The sequence below is a fragment of the Rutidosis leptorrhynchoides genome, chromosome 6 (assembly GCF_046630445.1).
Source record: "Rutidosis leptorrhynchoides isolate AG116_Rl617_1_P2 chromosome 6, CSIRO_AGI_Rlap_v1, whole genome shotgun sequence".
In the NCBI taxonomy this organism is placed as follows: Eukaryota; Viridiplantae; Streptophyta; class Magnoliopsida; order Asterales; family Asteraceae; genus Rutidosis; species Rutidosis leptorrhynchoides.
This window is the reverse complement of record NC_092338.1, coordinates 73,145,840-73,153,292: the sequence shown is the minus strand read 5'-3', so window position 1 is coordinate 73,153,292 and position 7,453 is coordinate 73,145,840.

Genomic DNA, 7,453 nt, shown 5'->3' with positions numbered 1-7,453 from the left:
TATCAATTATCATTCCAATTAGTAATCTCAATTTGCAATTATAATTTTAAGTTAGTGATAGTAATAAGGTTGGGTTAGTCGAGTGTTTTTAAGTTTTATAGTCATTCTCTGTTTCTTTCATTTTTCGACGCCTTTTTCAATTTTTTTTCTTTTTCGACCTTTTTCGACACGCTTTTTTTCTTTCTTATTTCTCGCCATTCTAGTTTTAGGACATAGATTTTTTTTCTACTTCTTATCTATACTTCTTAAAATTACGAAAATTTATTTTAAGTGGTTAAATTGATAGACATCAAAATTTTCTGGTTCGTAGTAATAGTTGGATTTGTACGTGGACCGGGTTATTGGAGCCAAACAGTCCTCAATTATATTGAGACCAAACGAATCCTGCCCCTCTGCTGCATCTTTTGGCTATTCGAAACGTGGGCAAAATCAGAAAAGTCTATTGATTGGATAACTTATATAATTTTTCTTTCCTTTTTAAAAACTAATAGGATATTCAGTGAATGCACCGAGCAAGACGTTCACCACCTTTTGTACGTTCACCACCTGTAACTAGATCAAGACATGTAGCAAATATTACCGCCGTTGATTTTCCTTTAGAATCATCATCCAGTCAACCAAGTACTCCAGTTCAAATTTCCGATAATCCATTTTTTGAACCCGACCTCACAATTGAGAATCCGGAGAATATTCAGGGACGATTCATAGATCCTGAACCATTAATTTTTCCTCCGGAACCACCAATAATTCAAACAGAGATTGTTGAGGAACGAACCATTAAATCAGAATCCTCTAGTGATTCGAATTCAACAAATTCAATCATGGAAAATCTGGAACCTTTAAGTATGGAAGACCGAATGAGAGCTAAACGCACTGGCCAAGGTCACGCAATTACTCATCCAGACATTAATGCGCCAGATTATGAAATCAAAGGACAAATTCTACACATGGTGACTAATCAATGCCAATTTAGTGGTGCGCCGAAGGAAGATCCAAATGAACATCTTCGTACCTTTAATAGGATCTGCACACTATTTAAAATCCGAGAAGTGGAGGATGAACAGATATATCTCATGTTATTTCCCTGGACTTTAAAGGGAGAAGCCAAAGATTGGTTGGAATCGTTACCTGAAGGGGGGATTGATACATGGGACGTTTTAGTTGAAAAATTTCTTAAACAATTCTTTCCGGCATCTAAAGCCGTAAGACTTCAAGCAGAAATTGTTACGTTCACATAGAAACCGAATGAAACTCTATATGAGGCGTGGACAAGATTTGGAAAGTTATTAAGAGGATGTCCGCAACATGGTTTAGATACCTGTCAAATAGTACAAATATTCTACCAAGGATGCGACATCACTACAAGGAAAGACATAGATATTGCAGCTGGTGGTTCCATTATGAAGAAAACCGAAACTGATGCTTACAAAATTATTGATAACACTGCTTCCTACTCACATGAGTGGCACCAAGAAAAAGATATTGTTAGATCATCTAAAGCAGCTAGAGCTGATTCTAGCCATGACTTAGATTCCATTTCCGCAAAGATAGATGCTGTCGAGAGACGAATGGAAAAGATGACTAAAGATATTCACTCAATACGAATTAGTTGTGAGCAGTGTGGAGGACCACATTTGACAAAAGATTGTCTCAGTATTGAATTAACAATGGAACAAAGAGAGAATATTTCATACATAAACCAAAGGCCTGGAAATAATTATCAGAATAATTATCAACCGCCAAGACCGATTTACAATCAAAACCAGAATTATAACAGAAATGTTCCATACAACAACCAACAAGGTCCTAGCAATCAACAAGTATCCAATAATACTTACAATCAGCAAAGACCTAATTTTCAAAACAAACCACCACAAACCGATGATAAAAAGCCGAATTTAGAAGATATGATGACGAAGCTAGTTGAAACTCAAACGCAGTTTTTCACATCTCAAAAACAAACTAATGAACAAAATGCTCAAGCATTTAGAAATCAACAAGCTTCTATTCAAAACTTGGAACAAGAAGTAAGTAACCTAGCAAGGTTAATAGGTGAAAGAAAACCGGGAAGTTTACCTAGTGATACAAATGCAAACCCCCGGAATGAAACAGCTAAAGCTATTATCACAAGAAGTGGTACAACACTTAAACCACCTGAAATACCTGAAAATTCTGATGAAGCTATTCCTACTCCACAAGAACCACAATCTGAACAAGATAAGGAAAAAGAACCGGTAGTTGAAAAGGTTAATGAAGATAACACAGTTAAGGCTAAACCTTATGTTAAACCATACCAACCACCACTTCCTTACCCAAGTAAAATGAAAAAAAGAAAAACTTGAAGCCGAGCAATCCAAATTCTTGGATATGTTTAAACAAATAAATGTCAATCTTCCTTTCATTGATGTGATTTCAGGAATGCCTAGATATGCTAAATTTCTGAAAGATCTAATCTCAAATAGAAAGAAAATGGAAGAACTCTCGGCTGTTACTATGAATGCTAATTGTTCAGCAGTGCTGTTGAATAAGATAACAGAAAAATTATCTGATCCAGGAAGTTTCACAATTCCATGTTTTCTGGGTAGTCTTAGTTCAATAGAAGCATTGGCAGACTTAGGTGCTAGTATAAATTTAATGCCGTATTCACTATACGCTAAACTAGACCTTGGAGAATTGAAACCAACAAGAATAAGCATACAACTAGCCGATCGATCAATAAAATATCCTAGAGGGATAATGGAGAACATGCTAGTTAAATTTGGTACTTTAGTATTTCCAGTATATTTTGTTATTTTGGACATGGAAGAAGATTCTCGAGTTCCTCTCATATTAGGAAGACCATTCTTAAACACGGCTAAAGCAATAATAGACGTGTTTGGTAAGAAACTGACCCTAAGTATAGAGGACGAGAGTGTTACCTTTTCTGTTGAGAGAGCAATGCAAGAACCGCAATCTGCATATGATACATGTTATTATATTCAAACTATAGATTCACATGCAGAATTGTTAGAAGAATTTCCAGAATTACAAGGAACAGGAGAATGTTCTTTAGGAGAAGGTACTGAACCAATTGATGAAGCTGAAATGTTAGCTACACATATGGCTAATGGATATGAACCAACAACAGAAGAAATTCAAATGTTAAAAGAAGAAGACAGATATCGATATAAATCATCGATAGAAGAACCTCCGACACTAGAGTTAAAGCCACTTCCAAACCATTGGGAATACACTTATTTACATGGTGAATCTGAATTACCTGTAATAATATCGTCTTCTCTTACTCAAAATGAGAAATCACAACTCATTTCTGTGTTGAAAGCTCATAAACCAGCCATTGCATGGAAGATTCATGATATTAAAGGAATAAGTCCTTCGTATTGCACACATAAAATCCTTATGGAAGAAGGTCATAAAACGTATGTGCAACGCCAACGAAGACTAAATTCTAATATGCAAGATGTAGTTAAAAAAGAAATTATTAAACTGCTAGATGCAGGTTTAATTTATCCAATCTTTGATAGTCCATGGGTAAGCCCAGTTCAATGCGTACCTAAGAAGGGTGGCATGACTGTTATTACAAATGAAAAAAATGAGCTTATTCCTACTAGGACTGTAACAGGATGGCGTGTATGTATTGATTATAGAAAATTAAATGACGCCACCAGAAAAGATCACTTTCCCTTACCTTTTATTGATCAAATGTTGGAAAGATTAGCCGAAAACAGTTACTATTGTTTTCTTGATGGATTTTCCGAATATTTTCAAATTCCAATAGCACCCGAAGATCAAGAGAAAACCACGTTCTCGTGCCCTTATGGTACTTTTGCTTATAAACGCATGCCATTTGGACTTTGCAACGCCCCTGCAACCTTTCAAAGGTGCATGATGGCGATTTTTCACGACATGATAGAAGAATGCATGGAAGTTTTCATGGATGACTTTTCAGTCTTCTGTGATACATTTAAATCATGTCTAGTTAATCTGGAACGAATGCTTATTAGATGCGAACAATCAAATCTAGTAATTAATTGGGAGAAATGCCATTTCATGGTTAAAGAAGGCATCGTTCTTGGACATAAAATTTTAAAAGAAGGAATTGAAGTAGATAGAGCTAAAGTAGATGTAATTGCTAAACTTCCACATCCCACCAATGTTAGAGGAGTTAGGAGTTTTCCAGGGCATGCCGGTTTTTACCGACATTTTATAAAAGATTTTTCTAAAATTGCCACTCCTATGAATAAACTCCTAGAAAAGGATGCTTCATTCATCTTTTCAGATGAATGTATCAAATTTTTTAATATTCTTAAATAGAAACTTACTAATGCGCCGATCATGATAACACCAAATTGGAATCTACCGTTTGAACTAATGTGCGATGCAAGTGATTTTGCAATGGGAGCCGTTTTAGGACAAAGGATTGAAAAACGATTTCAACCTATATATTATGCTAGTAAGACGTTACAAGGAGCACAAACGAACTATAAAACTACTGAAAAAGAACTCCTTGCTATTGTCTTTGCTTTTGACAAATTTCGTTCATATCTCGTTCTAGCAAAAACGGTGGTCTATACCGACCATTCTGCTCTTAGATACCTATTTTCGAAACAAGATGCCAAACCAAGATTAATCTGTTGGATCTTACTCTTACAAGAGTTCGATATTGAAATCCGAGATAAAAGAGGAGCAGAAAATCTCGCCGCTGATCATCTTTCTTGTCTTGAAAATCCCGAATTAGACGTTCTAAATGAATCGGCCATACAAGACAACTTTCCTGATGAATATCTATTAAAGATAGATTATAATAAAATTCCATGGTTTGCAGACTATGCAAACTACTTAGTATGTGGATTCCTTGAAAAAGGATTATCGTACCAAAAACGAAAGAAATTCTTCAGTGATATAAAACACTATTTCTGGGAAGATCCACATTTGTTTAAAAGTTGTCCCGATGAAATAATACGCCGATGCGTATTCGGAGATGAAGCTAGTAAAATTTTAAACCATTGTCACACAGGACCAACAGGAGGGCACTACGGGCCTCAACTAACAGCAAGAAAAGTTTATGATGCTGGATTCTATTGGCCTACAATTTACAAAGATGCACACCTTCTTTGCAAATCCTGTGATGCTTGTCAAAGGGCCGGAAAAATAAGTCAACGTGATGAAATGCCACAAAATGTCATTCAAGTATGTGAAGTATTTGACATTTGGGGTATTGACTTTATGGGTCCATTTCCAAAATCTCATAATAATCTCTATATTCTCGTAGCCATTGATTATGTATCTAAATGGGCGGAAGCACAAGCTCTCCCAACTAACGATGCACGAGTTGTAGTCAACTTTTTAAAACGTCTTTTTGCGAGGTTTGGAACACCGAAAGCTTTAATAAGTGATCGGGGTACTCATTTCTGTAATAATCAACTTGAGAAAGTTCTCAAAAGATATGGAGTAACTTAAAAAATCTCCACTGCTTATCATCCACAAACAAGTGGACAAGTTGAAAATACCAACCGAGCTTTAAAACGTATTCTAGAAAAAACCGTAGGATCAAATCCGAAGGAATGGTCCATTAAATTGGAGGATGCACTCTGGGCTTTTAGAACAGCCTACAAAATTCCAATTGGAACCACACCTTTTAGACTTGTTTATGGAAAAGCATGTCATCTTCCAGTAGAAATTGAACACAAAGCATTTTGGGCTTTGAAGACATGTAATCTTGATTTACATGAAGCTGGACGTCTACGGTTAAGTCAACTAAACGAATTAGAAGAATTAAGACATGAAGCATACGAAAATTCGTTAATCTATAAGGAAAGAACGAAAAAATGGCATGATAAAAGAATCAGAAGTTTAAAAGAATTTAAAGAAGGAGACAGAGTTCTTCTTTTCAATTCACGATTCAAGCTATTTCCTGGAAAATTGAAATCAAGATGGTCTGGACCATTCATAGTCAAAAGAGTTTTCCCATATGGAACAGTAGAGTTAATAAATTCAAATGGGATTGAATTTAAGGTTAATGGTCACAGAGTTAAACACTACATAGATAGTCCGATGGAAGTTGACAACGAAGTTAATCACAATTTCGATACCACAGCTAACTAAGTGTGGGGAGAATCAAGTCTTTTAAAGGATAATATGTATTTCTGTTAGAGTTAGATTTTCTGTTTTCGTGTAGTTCTCGAAAATGGAACCCGAATGGTCTTTCCCTAGCAGACCCTAAAGAACTAGTCTTCTCCCCCCATTCTGAATTTTTATTTTTATTTAGGAAATGAAGACTTCCTGTGAACTAAACCATGGTCTAATGCTACACGCTTTGATCACTAAATGTAATAATGACACACTTCCGAGTGAAATAGTATCAGTAATCAGAGAAAGATTGGACGGAGTAAGAAAAGAATCCAGATGCGAAGATAATAAGTTACAATTTGGTAAAGGAAAATCAAAATCCGCAGCGAAAAGAAGAGCACGACACCTAGAAAGATGTCACAAATGCGAAAAATGGTCACATGGAGGTAAATGTTCAAATAATCAAACCTATTCAAACACCGAATTTGTTACTTTATGCAGAGACGGACCGTTCATATGTTTAGAAGAAAAAATACTGAATGCTCGAGGTTACGCCTTTGTAGCTATGGAAAACCAATTAAACGGACTATCTTATGAGTGGGATAGATCGTATCACTAAGAATACTATCTCACAGGTAAGTCTGTACATTTTTTATTTTTTTTATTTTCATTTTTAACCTTTTGATAATAAACGCTAATTTGTTCGCTATAAAGTATTAAATTGGTATTCGATGAAATTAGGTTTGGCGACCGAAATTATTGATATCATACAAAAATTTATTACATCACTGCGAAATTTAACGTTTATTCTTAAGGTATAAATATCTTTAATCAATCAATCCAAAATATTTTAAAAATTCGTCATGAGTTAAATTAGGTCATGGAACCGAAATTACTTTATCGAAAAGAGGGGCGCATATTTTTGATAATATTTGATTGATTAAAGTGGGATAAAAGACCAAAAAGATTTTTAATTTTATTTTTACTTTGTTTTTAAAATTAATATTAAAATAATATTGTAAACTTTTTAAAATCAATATACTTAAAATTGTAAATATCTGAAAAATTAATATTTTTAATATAAGTTTGCATGTATAAAAACAAAAATATAATTTAAGTTTGGTGTGAATTTATACTATTAATTTTTAATTTAAGTTTGGTGTGAATTTTTAATTTTTAAAATGTGAATTTTTAATTTTATGCATTTTAAATTTAAGTTTGATGTGAATTTAAAAACAAAAATTTACTTTATTTCGTTAAGTTAAAAATATGATTTTTAAAATTTCTCGTCCCTCCCTCGGGTAAAGCAATTTCGGTTTTGTAGCTATATAAATAAATATCTCGTTCCTTATCCATTCCCGTGTCCGGTTAAATGAACTACTTT